Consider the following 12,556-nt stretch of genomic DNA (forward strand, 5'->3'; position numbering starts at 1 on the left):
TCTATTCGATTTTCGCTCAGTATCCTCGCGAATTCAGAACTGTGGTTTGCGAGAATTTGAACGAATCGGCACAATGCACTTGCAATGTATCCGGGGTATGATAGAACAGAACACAATTGTGCTGCATTGCTCTATCATTTCGCTCATATCCTCGCAATCAGAATGTGTTGCGAGAATTTGAACGAATCCGGGCACAATGCACTTGCAATGTATCCTGTATGACTGTGTCCTGATCACCACGATCAGACAATGCAGGTCTTGTCGCGTCGAATTCTCGCCAATCAGAATGTGTTTGCGAGAATTTGAACGAATCCGGGCACAATGCACTTGCCAAGGTATCCTGTGGATGACTGTGCCTGATCACACGATCAGACAATGCGAGTCTGTCGTCGAATTCTCGAATCAGAATTTTTGCGAGAATTTGAACGAATCCGGTGCACCAATGCACTTGCAATGTATCCGGGGTATGATAGAACCAGACACAATTGTCTGCATTGCTCTATCATTTCGCTCATATCCTCGCAAATCAGAAATGTGGTGGTTTGCGAGAAATTTGAACGAATCCGGCACAATGCACTTGCAATGTATCCTGTATGACTGTGTCCTGATCACACGATCAGACAATGCAGTCTTTGTCGTCGAATTCTCGGCAATCAGAATGTGTTTGCGAGAATTTGAACGAATCCGGGCACAATGCACTTGCAATGTATCCTGTATGACTGTGTCCTGATCACACGATCAGACCAATCAGTCTTGTCGGTCGAATTCTTCGCAATCAGAATGTGTTTGCGAGAATTTGAACGAATCCGGGGCACAATGCACTTGCAATGTATCCGGGTATGATAGAACCAGACACAATTGTCTGCATTGCTCTATCATTTCGCTCATATCCTCGCATCAGAATGTGTTTCGAGAATTTGAACGAATCCGGGCACAATGCACTTGCAATGTACTCTGTATGACTCGTGTCCTTGATCACACGATCAGACAATGCAGTCTTGTCGGTCGAATTCTCGCAATCAGAATGTGTTTGCGAGAATTTGAACGAATCCGGCACAATGCACTTGCAATGTTTCCTGTATGACTGTGTCCTGATCACACGATCAGACAATGCAGTCTTGTCGGTCGAATTTTCTCGCAATCAGAATGTGTTGGCGAGAATTTGAACGAATCCGGGCACAATGCACTTGCAATGTATCCGGGGGTATGATAGACCAGACACAATTGCGCATTGCATCATTTCGTCATATCTCGCAATCAGAATGTGTTTGCGAGAATTTGAACGAATCCGGGACAATGCACTTGCAAGTATCCTGTATGACTGTGTTCCTGATCACGATCAGACATGCAGTCTGTCGGTCGAATTCCGCAATCAGAATGTGTTTGCGAGAATTGAACGAATCCGGGCACAATGCACTTGCAATGTATCCTGTATGACTGTGTCCTGATCACACGATCAGACAAGCAGTCTTGTCGGTCGAATTCTCGCAATCAGAATGTGTTTGCGCAGAATTTTGAACGAATCCGGGCACAATGCACTTGCAATGTATCCGGGTATGATGAACCAGATCACAATTGTCTGCATTGCTGCTATCATTTCGCTCGAATATCCTCGCAATCAGAATGTGTTTGCGAGAATTTGAACGAATCCGGGCACAATGCACTTGCAATGTATCCGTGTGATAGTGTCCTGAGCACACATTGTCAGACCATCATCTTTCGGTCAATTACTCGCAATCAGAATGTGTTTGCGAGAATTTGAACGAATCCGGGGCACAATGCACTTGCAATGTATCCTGTATGACTGTGTCCTGATCACACGATCAGACAATGCAGTCTTGTCGGTCGAATTCTCGCAATCAGAATGTGTTTGCGAGAATTTTGAACGAATCCGGGCACAATGCACTTGCAATGTATCCTGTATGACTTGTGTCCTGATCACACGATCAGACAATGCAGTCTTGTCGGTCGAATTCTCGCAATCAGAATGTGTTTGCGAGAATTTGAACGAATCCGGGCACAATGCACTTGCAATGTATCCGGGGTAGATAGAACCAGACACAATTGTCTGCATGCTCTATCATTTCGCTCATATCCTCGCAATCAGAATGTGTGTTGCGAGAATTTGAACGAATCCGGGCACAATGCACTTGCAATGTATCCTGTATGACTGTGTCCTGATCACACGATAGACAATGCAGTCTTGTCGGTCGAATTCTCGCAATCAGAATGTGTTTGCGAGAATTTGAACGAATCCGGGCACAATGCACTTGCAATGTATCCTGTATGACTGTGTCCTGATCACACGATCAGACAATGCAGTCTTGTCGTCGAATTCTCGCAATCAGAATGTGTTTGCGAGAATTTGAACGAATCCGGGCACAATGCACTTGCAATGTATCCTGTATGGTGTGTCCTGATCACACGATCAGACAATGCAGTCTTCGGTCGAATTCTCGCAATCAGAATGTGTTTGCGAGAATTTGAACGAATCCGGGCACAATTGCACTTGCAATGTATCCGGGGTATGATGAGAACCTAGACACAATGTCTGCATGCTCTATCATTTCTCTCATATCCTCGCAATCAGAATGTGTTTGCGAGAATTGAACGAATCCGGGCCAATGCACTTGCAATGTATCCTGTATGACTGTGTCCTAATCACACGATCAGACAATGCAGTCTTGTCGGTCGAATTCTCGCAATCAGAAGTGTGTTTGCGAGAATTTGAACGAATCCGGGCACAATGCACTTGCAATGTATCCGGTATGAGTGTCCTGATCAACACATTCAGACAATGGCATCTTTCGTCATATCCTCGCAATCAGAATGTGTTTGCGAGAATTTGAACGAATCCGGGCACAATGCACTTGCAATGTATCCTGGTATGACTGTGTCCTGATCACACGATCAGACAATGCAGTCTTGTCGGTCGAATTCTCGCAATCAGAATGTTTGCGAGAATTTGAACGAATCGGGCACAATGCACTTGCAATGTATCCGGGTATGATAGACCTGACACAATTGTCTGCATGCTCTAGTCATTGTCGCTCATATTCTCGCAATCAGAATGTGTTTGCGAGAATTTGAACGAATCCGGGCACAATGCACTTGCAAGATCCTGTATGGGACTGTGTCCTGATCACACGATCAGACAATGCAGTCTTGTCGGTCGAATTCTCGCAATCAGAATGTGTTTGCGAGAATTTGAACGAATCCGGGCACAATGCACTTGCAATGTATCCGGGGTATGATAGAACCAGACACAATTGTCTGCATTGCTCTATCATTTCGGCTTCATATCCTCGCAATCAGAATATGTGTTTGCGAGAATTTGAACGAATCCGGGCACAATGCACTTGCAATGTATCCTGTATGACTGTGTCCTGATCACACGATCAGACAATGCAGTCTTGTCGGTCGAATTCTCGCAATCAGAATGTGTTGTGCGAGAATTTGAACGAATCCGGGCACAATGCACTTGCAATGTATCCGGGGTATGATAGAACCAGACACAATTGTCTGCATTGCTCTATCATTTCGCTCATATCCTCGCAATCAGAATGTGTTTGCGAGAATTTGAACGAATCCGGCACAATGCACTTGCAATGTATCCGTATGACTGTGTCCTGATCACACGATCAGACAATGCAGTCTTGTCGGTCGATTCTCGCAATCAGAATGTGTTTGCGAGAATTTGAACGAATCCGGGCACAATGCACTTGCAATGTATCCTGTATGACTGTGTCCTGATCACACGATCAGACAATGCAGTCATTGTCGGTCAGAATTCTCGCAACAGAATGTGTTTGCGAGAATTTGAACGAATCCGGGCACAATGCACTTGCAATGTATCCTGTATGACTGTGTCCTGATCACACGATCAGACAATGCAGTCTTGTCGGTCGAATTCTCGCAATCAGAATTGGTTTGCGAGAATTTGAACGAATCGCGGCCAATGCACTTGCAATGTATCCGGGGTATGATAGAACCAGACACAATTGTTCTGCATTGCTCTATCATTCGCTCATATCCTCGCAATCAGAATGTGTTTGCGAGAATTTGAACGAATCCGGGCACAATGCACTTGCAATGTATCCTGTATGACTGTGTTCTGATCACACGATCAGAACAATGCAGTCTTGTCGGGTCGAATTCTTCGCAATCAGAATGTGTTTGCGAGAATTTGAACGAATCCGGGCACAATGCACTTGCAATGTATCCGGGTATGATGAACCAGAACACAATTGTCTGCATTGCTCTATCATTTCGCTCATATCCTCGCAATCAGAATGTGTTTGCGAGAATTTGAACGAATCCGGGCACAATGCACTTGCAATGTATCCTGTATGACTGTGTCCTGATCACACGAATCAGACAATGCAGTCTTGTCGGTCGAATTCGCGCAATCAGAATGTGTTTGCGAGAATTTGAACGAATCCGGGCACAATGCACTTGCAATGTATCCGTATGACTGTGTCTGATACACACAGACGACAAATGCAGTCATTGTCGCTCGTAATTCTCGCAATCAGAATGTGTTTGCGAGAATTTGAACGAATCCGGGCACAATGCACTTGCAATGTATCCTGTATGACTGTGTCCTGATCACCACGATCAGACAATAGCAGTTTGTCGGTCGAATTCTCGCAAATCAGAAATGTGTTTGCGAGAATTTGAACGAATCCGGGCACAATGCACTTGCAATGTATCCGGGTATGATGGCACAGACAACACGACAGACACAATGTCTGCATTGCTCTATCATTTCCGGCTCATATCCTCCGCAATCAGAATGTGTTTGCGAGAATTTGAACGAATCCGGCACAATGCACTTGCAATGTATCCGGGGTATGATAGACCAGACACAATGTCTGCATTGCATCATTTCGTCATATCTCGCAATCAGAATGTGTTTGCGAGAATTTGAACGAATCCCCACAATATCACTTGCAATGTATCCTGTATGACTGTGTCCTGATCCACGATCAGACATGAGTCTTGTCGTCGAATCTCGCAATCAGAATGTGTTTGCGGGAATTTAGACGAATCCGGCACAATGCACTTGCAATGTATCCGTATGACGTGCCTGATCACACGATTCGACAATCCAGTCTTCATTCGATATCTCTCGCAATCAGAATGTGTTTGCGAGAATTTGAACGAATCCGGCACAATGCACTTGCAATGTATCCGGGGTATGATAGAACCAGACACAATATGTCTGCATTGCTCTATCATTTCGTCATATCTCGCAATCAGAATGTGTTTGCGAGAATTTGAACGAATCGCGGCACAATGCACTTGCAATGTATCCGGGGTATTGATAGAACCTGACACAATTGTCTGACATGCCTCTATCTTTCGCTCATTCTCGCAATCAGAATTGTTTTAACGAGGAATTTTGAACGAATCCGGGCACAATGCACTTGCAATGTATCCTGTATGACTGTGTCCTGATCACACGATCAGAAATGCAGTCTTGTCGGTCGAATATCTCGCAATCAGAATGTGTTTGCGAGAATTTGAACGAATCCGGGCACAATGCACTTGCAAGTGTATCCGGGGTATGATAGAACCAGACACAATTGTCTGCATTGCTCTATCATTTGCTCATATCCTCGAATCAGTTGTGTTGGTGGTTTGCGAGAATTGCGGACATGCACTTGCAATGTATCCTGTATGAACTGTGTCCTGATCACACGATCAGGACCAATGCAGTTTGTCGCTCTATATCTCGCAATCAGAATGTGTTTGCGAGAATTGAACGAATCCGGGCACAATGCACTTGCAATGTATCCTGTATGACTGTGTCTGATCACACGATCAGACAATGCAGTCTTGTCGGTCGAATTCTCGCAATCAGAATGTGTTTGCGAGAATTTGAACGAATCCGGGCACAATGCACTTGCAATGTATCCGGGGTATGATAGAACCAGACACAATTTCTGCATTGCTCTATCATTTCGCTCATATCCTCGCAATCAGGGAATGTGTTTGCGAGAATTTGAACGAATCCGGGCACAATGCACTTCCAATGTATCCTGTATGACTGTGTCCTGATCACACGATCCGACCATGCAGTCTTTGTCGGTCGAATTCTCGCAATCAGAATGTGTTTGCGAGGAATTTTGAACGAATTCCGCACAATGCAACTTGCAATGTATCCTGTATGAACTGTGTCCTGATCACACGATCAGACCAATGCAGTCTTGTCGGTCGAATTCTGCGAATCAGAAATGTGAATAATTGCAGAGAATTTATCCGGGCACAATGCACTTGCAATGTATCCGGGGTATGATAGAACCAGACACATTGTCTGCATGCTCTATCTTTCGCTCATATCTCGCAATCAGAATGTGTTTGCGAGAATTTGAACGAATCCGGGCACAATGCACTTGCAATGTATCCGGGGTATGATAGAACCAGACACAATTGTCTGCATTGCCTATCATTTCGCTCATATTCTCGCAATCAGAATGTGTTTGCGAGAATTTGAACGAATCCGGGCACAATGCACTTGCAATGTATCCTGTATGACTGTGTCCTGATCACACGATCAACAATGCAGTCTTGTCGGTCGAATTCTCGCAATCAGAATGTGTTTGCGAGAATTTGAACGAATCCGGGCACAATGCACTTGCAATGTATCCTGTATGACTGTGTCCTGATCACACGATGCAATGCAGTCTTTCGGTCGAATTCTCGCAATCAGAATGTGTTTGCGAGAATTTGAACGAATCCGGGCACAATGCACTTGCAATGTATCCTGTATGATGAACCAGATCACAATCTGCATGCATCTTGTCGTCATTCTCGCAATCAGAATGTGTTTGCGAGAATTTGAACGAATCCGGGCACAATGCACTTGCAATGTATCCTGTATGACTGTGTCCTGATCACACGATCAGACAATGCAGTCTTGTCGTCGAATTCTCGCAATCAGAATGTGTTTGCGAGAATTTGAACGAATCCGGGCACAATGCACTTGCAATGTATCCTGTATGACTGTGTCCTGATCACACGATCAGACAATGCAGTCTTGTCGGTCGAATTCTCGCAATCAGAATGTGTTTGCGAGAATTTGAACGAATCCGGGCACAATGCACTTGCAATGTATCCTGTATGACTGTGTCCTGATCACACGATCAGACAATGCAGTCTTGTCGGTCGAATTCTCGCAATCAGAATGTGTTTGCGAGAATTTGAACGAATCCGGGCACAATGCACTTGCAATGTATCCTGTATGACTGTGTCCTGATCACACGATCAGACAATGCAGTCTTGTCGTCGAATTCTCGCAATCAGAATGTGTTTGCGAGAATTTGAACGAATCCGGGCACAATGCACTTGCAATGTATCCTGTATGACTGTGTCCTGATCACACGATCAGACAATGCAGTCTTGTCGGTCGAATTCTCGCAATCAGAATGTGTTTGCGAGAATTTGAACGAATCCGGGCACAATGCACTTGCAATGTATCCTGTATGACTGTGTCCTGATCACACGATCAGACAATGCAGTCTTGTCGGTCGAATTCTCGCAATCAGAATGTGTTTGCGAGAATTTGAACGAATCCGGGCACAATGCACTTGCAATGTATCCTGTATGATGTCCTGATCACATCAGCATGCATCTTTCGGTCGAATTCTCGCAATCAGAATGTGTTTGCGAGAATTTGAACGAATCCGGGCACAATGCACTTGCAATGTATCCTGTATGACTGTGTCCTGATCACACGATCAGACAATGCAGTCTTGTCGGTCGAATTCTCGCAATCAGAATGTGTTTGCGAGAATTTGAACGAATCCGGGCACAATGCACTTGCAATGTATCCTGTATGATGTCCTGATCACAATTGTCTGCATGCTCATCTTTCGTCGAATTCTCGCAATCAGAATGTGTTTGCGAGAATTTGAACGAATCCGGGCACAATGCACTTGCAATGTATCCTGTATGACTGTGTCCTGATCACACGATCAGACAATGCAGTCTTGTCGGTCGAATTCTCGCAATCAGAATGTGTTTGCGAGAATTTGAACGAATCCGGGCACAATGCACTTGCAATGTATCCTGTATGATGAACCTGATCACAACGTCTGCATGCAGTCTTGTCGTCATTCTCGCAATCAGAATGTGTTTGCGAGAATTTGAACGAATCCGGGCACAATGCACTTGCAATGTATCCTGTATGACTGTGTCCTGATCACACGATCAGACAATGCAGTCTTGTCGGTCGAATTCTCGCAATCAGAATGTGTTTGCGAGAATTTGAACGAATCCGGGCACAATGCACTTGCAATGTATCCTGTATGATAGAACCAGACACAATTGTCTGCATGCTCATCATTTCGCTCATATCTCGCAATCAGAATGTGTTTGCGAGAATTTGAACGAATCCGGGCACAATGCACTTGCAATGTATCCTGTATGACTGTGTCCTGATCACACGATCAGACAATGCAGTCTTGTCGGTCGAATTCTCGCAATCAGAATGTGTTTGCGAGAATTTGAACGAATCCGGGCACAATGCACTTGCAATGTATCCTGTATGACTGTGTCCTGATCACACGATCAGACAATGCAGTCTTGTCGTCGAATTCTCGCAATCAGAATGTGTTTGCGAGAATTTGAACGAATCCGGGCACAATGCACTTGCAATGTATCCTGTATGATGAACCAGACACAATTGTCTGCATGCTCTATCATTTCGTCATTCTCGCAATCAGAATGTGTTTGCGAGAATTTGAACGAATCCGGGCACAATGCACTTGCAATGTATCCTGTATGACTGTGTCCTGATCACACGATCAGACAATGCAGTCTTGTCGGTCGAATTCTCGCAATCAGAATGTGTTTGCGAGAATTTGAACGAATCCGGGCACAATGCACTTGCAATGTATCCTGTATGATGAACAGACACAATTGTCTGCATGCTCATCATTTCGTCATATCTCGCAATCAGAATGTGTTTGCGAGAATTTGAACGAATCCGGGCACAATGCACTTGCAATGTATCCTGTATGACTGTGTCCTGATCACACGATCAGACAATGCAGTCTTGTCGGTCGAATTCTCGCAATCAGAATGTGTTTGCGAGAATTTGAACGAATCCGGGCACAATGCACTTGCAATGTATCCTGTATGATGTCCTGATCACAATGTCTGCATGCTCAGTCTTGTCGTCGAATTCTCGCAATCAGAATGTGTTTGCGAGAATTTGAACGAATCCGGGCACAATGCACTTGCAATGTATCCTGTATGACTGTGTCCTGATCACACGATCAGACAATGCAGTCTTGTCGGTCGAATTCTCGCAATCAGAATGTGTTTGCGAGAATTTGAACGAATCCGGGCACAATGCACTTGCAATGTATCCTGTATGATGTCCAGACACAACGTCAGACATGCAGTCTTGTCTCATTCTCGCAATCAGAATGTGTTTGCGAGAATTTGAACGAATCCGGGCACAATGCACTTGCAATGTATCCTGTATGACTGTGTCCTGATCACACGATCAGACAATGCAGTCTTGTCGTCGAATTCTCGCAATCAGAATGTGTTTGCGAGAATTTGAACGAATCCGGGCACAATGCACTTGCAATGTATCCTGTATGATGAACAGACACAATGTCTGCATGCATCTTGTCGTCATTCTCGCAATCAGAATGTGTTTGCGAGAATTTGAACGAATCCGGGCACAATGCACTTGCAATGTATCCTGTATGACTGTGTCCTGATCACAGATCAGACATGCAGTCTTTCGGTCGAATTCTCGCAATCAGAATGTGTTTGCGAGAATTTGAACGAATCCGGGCACAATGCACTTGCAATGTATCCTGTATGATAGAACCAGACACAATCTGCATGCTCATCATTGTCGTCATTCTCGCAATCAGAATGTGTTTGCGAGAATTTGAACGAATCCGGGCACAATGCACTTGCAATGTATCCTGTATGATGTCCTGATCACAACGTCAGACAATTGCAGTCTTTCGTCGAATTCTCGCAATCAGAATGTGTTTGCGAGAATTTGAACGAATCCGGGCACAATGCACTTGCAATGTATCCTGTATGACTGTGTCCTGATCACACGATCAGACAATGCAGTCTTGTCGGTCGAATTCTCGCAATCAGAATGTGTTTGCGAGAATTTGAACGAATCCGGGCACAATGCACTTGCAATGTATCCTGTATGATGTCCTGACACATTGTCAGCATGCCAGTCTTGTCGTCATTCTCGCAATCAGAATGTGTTTGCGAGAATTTGAACGAATCCGGGCACAATGCACTTGCAATGTATCCTGTATGATGTGTCCAGACACAATGTCTGCATGCTCATCATTGTCGTCATTCTCGCAATCAGAATGTGTTTGCGAGAATTTGAACGAATCCGGGCACAATGCACTTGCAATGTATCCTGTATGACTGTGTCCTGATCACACGATCAGACAATGCAGTCTTGTCGGTCGAATTCTCGCAATCAGAATGTGTTTGCGAGAATTTGAACGAATCCGGGCACAATGCACTTGCAATGTATCCTGTATGATGACCAGACACAGATCTGCATGCTCAGTCTTGTCGGTCGAATTCTCGCAATCAGAATGTGTTTGCGAGAATTTGAACGAATCCGGGCACAATGCACTTGCAATGTATCCTGTATGACTGTGTCCTGATCACACGATCAGACAATGCAGTCTTGTCGGTCGAATTCTCGCAATCAGAATGTGTTTGCGAGAATTTGAACGAATCCGGGCACAATGCACTTGCAATGTATCCTGTATGATGAACCTGACACAATTGTCATGCATTGCTCTATCTTTCGTCGAATTCTCGCAATCAGAATGTGTTTGCGAGAATTTGAACGAATCCGGGCACAATGCACTTGCAATGTATCCTGTATGACTGTGTCCTGATCACACGATCAGACAATGCAGTCTTGTCGGTCGAATTCTCGCAATCAGAATGTGTTTGCGAGAATTTGAACGAATCCGGGCACAATGCACTTGCAATGTATCCTGTATGATGAACCAGACACAATGTCTCATTGCTCTATCTTTCGCTCATATCTCGCAATCAGAATGTGTTTGCGAGAATTTGAACGAATCCGGGCACAATGCACTTGCAATGTATCCTGTATGACTGTGTCCTGATCACACGATCAGACAATGCAGTCTTGTCGGTCGAATTCTCGCAATCAGAATGTGTTTGCGAGAATTTGAACGAATCCGGGCACAATGCACTTGCAATGTATCCTGTATGACTGTGTCCTGATCACACGATCAGACAATGCAGTCTTGTCGGTCGAATTCTCGCAATCAGAATGTGTTTGCGAGAATTTGAACGAATCCGGGCACAATGCACTTGCAATGTATCCTGTATGATGTCCTGACACAACGATCAGACAATGCAGTCTTGTCGTCGAATTCTCGCAATCAGAATGTGTTTGCGAGAATTTGAACGAATCCGGGCACAATGCACTTGCAATGTATCCTGTATGACTGTGTCCTGATCACACGATCAGACAATGCAGTCTTGTCGGTCGAATTCTCGCAATCAGAATGTGTTTGCGAGAATTTGAACGAATCCGGGCACAATGCACTTGCAATGTATCCTGTATGACTGTGTCCTGATCACACGATCAGACAATGCAGTCTTGTCGTCGAATTCTCGCAATCAGAATGTGTTTGCGAGAATTTGAACGAATCCGGGCACAATGCACTTGCAATGTATCCTGTATGATGTCCAGACACAATGTCTCAGCTCTATCTTTCGTCATTCTCGCAATCAGAATGTGTTTGCGAGAATTTGAACGAATCCGGGCACAATGCACTTGCAATGTATCCTGTATGACTGTGTCCTGATCACACGATCAGACAATGCAGTCTTGTCGGTCGAATTCTCGCAATCAGAATGTGTTTGCGAGAATTTGAACGAATCCGGGCACAATGCACTTGCAATGTATCCTGTATGACTGTGTCCTGATCACACGATCAGACAATGCAGTCTTGTCGGTCGAATTCTCGCAATCAGAATGTGTTTGCGAGAATTTGAACGAATCCGGGCACAATGCACTTGCAATGTATCCGGGGTATGATAGAACCAGACACAATTGTCTGCATTGCTCTATCATTTCGCTCATATCCTCGCAATCAGAATGTGTTTGCGAGAATTTGAACGAATCCGGGCACAATGCACTTGCAATGTATCCTGTATGACTGTGTCCTGATCACACGATCAGACAATGCAGTCTTGTCGGTCGAATTCTCGCAATCAGAATGTGTTTGCGAGAATTTGAACGAATCCGGGCACAATGCACTTGCAATGTATCCTGTATGACTGTGTCCTGATCACACGATCAGACAATGCAGTCTTGTCGGTCGAATTCTCGCAATCAGAATGTGTTTGCGAGAATTTGAACGAATCCGGGCACAATGCACTTGCAATGTATCCGGGGTATGATAGAACCAGACACAATTGTCTGCATTGCTCTATCATTTCGCTCATATCCTCGCAATCAGAATGTGTTTGCGAGAATTTGAACGAATCCGGGCAC

Source organism: Trichomonas vaginalis, chromosome VI (genome assembly GCF_026262505.1).
Source record: "Trichomonas vaginalis G3 chromosome VI, whole genome shotgun sequence".
NCBI lineage: Eukaryota > Parabasalia > Trichomonadida > Trichomonadidae > Trichomonas > Trichomonas vaginalis.